This window comes from Apteryx rowi, unplaced genomic scaffold, assembly GCF_003343035.1.
Source record: "Apteryx rowi isolate R43461 unplaced genomic scaffold, aptRow1 scaffold_35, whole genome shotgun sequence".
NCBI lineage: Eukaryota > Metazoa > Chordata > Aves > Apterygiformes > Apterygidae > Apteryx > Apteryx rowi.
Window position 1 is genome coordinate 2,029,898 of NW_020449974.1, and position 2,080 is coordinate 2,031,977.

A 2,080-nucleotide genomic window follows, 5' to 3' on the forward strand; every position below is an offset into this window, starting at 1 on the left:
CCCCCCTCGCTCCCCACCGCGACGGCCCCGGGGCGCCGGGACCCCCCCCCAGCCCCGGCGGTCTGACAGCCAGCACCGCACGGGCAACGAGCCGCAGCCCCAAAATCGCCCTACGCCCGGGCCCTTTTTGTCTTTATTATCATTATTTTTTTAATTTGGGGGGTCTTTATTCCCAGATTCCGTTCGGCCTCGCACGCGCGCCGGCCTCGTGGCGGGGCTTTGCACCGTGCGGCTCTGCGGCTGCACGAGAAGCCTCCGCCGGCCGGGCCGGAGCAGCGAGCGCTCGCACTACAATTAAATACCTGTTGCTACGCGTCGGCCTTTATTTAAACGCAAACCGATACCAGCGTGGCCCAAACCGGACGCGCTGCGCGGGGCTCACGCGTGATGGGGGCTGGCGGCGCTACTCAGAGCGCGAGGACACCCTGCGAGGCGCGAGGGGGGCAGGCGGGAGAGGGCGGCGTGGGGTTTAGCTCTGCCTTACCCCGAACTGCTGGGGGGAAACCCCCACGCGCTTTCCACCTCCCTCCCGCAGGATTACTGGGTCCGGCCGGGAGCTGGGATAAACTGGTGTCATGCCCGGGGCCAAGCATCCTTCCACGCAGCCACCCGCGAGGTCTCAGGGCCGTTTGAGTGGGTTTAAAACCCCACTTGAGCGACGCCGATGTGGTTAAACCACTGCTGCTCTCGGGCAGGCCCCGACACCGCTCCGCAAGGAGCTTTTCCCTCGTCCAGCTGCTCGTTTTGGCCAGCCGCGGCCCTGACGGACGCCCCGCTGCTCCCGCAGCCGGGGATATTCCCATCATGCTGCTGCCATCTGCCGGCACCAGCCACCCGTGTGGGGACGGGGGACCGGTGACGCCAGCACCGACGTCCTCGCTCAGGGCCCGGGGAAGAGGCCGCCGCCGTTGGGGTGCGCGTGTATCCGCGTATTTGGCCCGCTACGGCACCCCGTGCCCTGTCCCCGCTGCCATTCCTGACCGCTGCGGTGTCACCTGCGAGTCCCACCGGCGGCGGCAGCGGCTTTTCCCCCGGATCTCCGGCCTTGATCGCCGCTGTGGGGTAAAGCGCGCACCAGGACTGCTTGGGGACGAACCCTCCAGCCTCCCTGTTCAAATAGCGGTTTCCCTTCGTCAGCTTTTAGTCGCAGAAATCAAAGATTAAGGCTGTCGGGAGAACAGGTAAAAAGGGGGAGTCGTTTATCGCCTTAAACACACGATAAAGAGCCGTTCAGCACAGAAAGGACACGAGGCATTTATACCTGATGGCAACACGAGATGTCTTAAACTCATCCTCCTAAGAATATTAAATGAGAAAGCCATCAAATGAGAAAGAAGAGGCACGCGTAAGGTTAAAGCCTGGCTTTTACTCGGAGACCGCTTGTCGCTGGCCGAAGCGACACCTCTTTCTCGGTTCAGAGGAGGTCAGCGGCCTTTGCAAACGGGAACCTCGGCCTGCCTGTGGTGTTTCTGCCTGAAAAACACGAACCCGGAGCTGAACCCTTCTCCTTCATCTTGTTATTGATATAAAACCGCCCGACCCCGTGGAAGGTGACGGGATATTAGGAGTTTGTAGACATTAATCTACGCAACACGCGCCTATTGGTGATACGGAGCTCTTATCTAAAGCGGCGCGTGGCCCGCGTGGGCCAAACTTCACCCCGGACGTGGAGAAGGTGGGAAGAGGCTCGCGGTCACTCGGGAGAGGCTTGTTCCATGCTACAGCGGGGGGTAAAAAGGAAAAAAAAACCTGTTAGAGCTGCTTGCGAACGGGACTGGCCGGACCACGGCGGAGCAGCCCAGCCCTGCCTGCCCCCGCGCCGGCAGCCGTCGCGGCCCTGCTGCCTCCCGGATGCCCCGGGGACGCCCGTGGCTCCGACGAGCCTTCGGCTGTGGCGGTTCCCTTCTGCCTGGCTGTTCCGAGAGGCCGGAGCGCCGGGGTTGCGAGCGGAGGGGAAAGGCCCCTGTGGTGCCCCAGGCCCGGGGATGGTCTTGGAGGGCCGGGCCGGGCCGCGGGGGCCAGGATGGGCTGCGGGGGGCCAGGACCGGTCGTGGGGGCCAGGACTGGCTGTGGGGGGCCA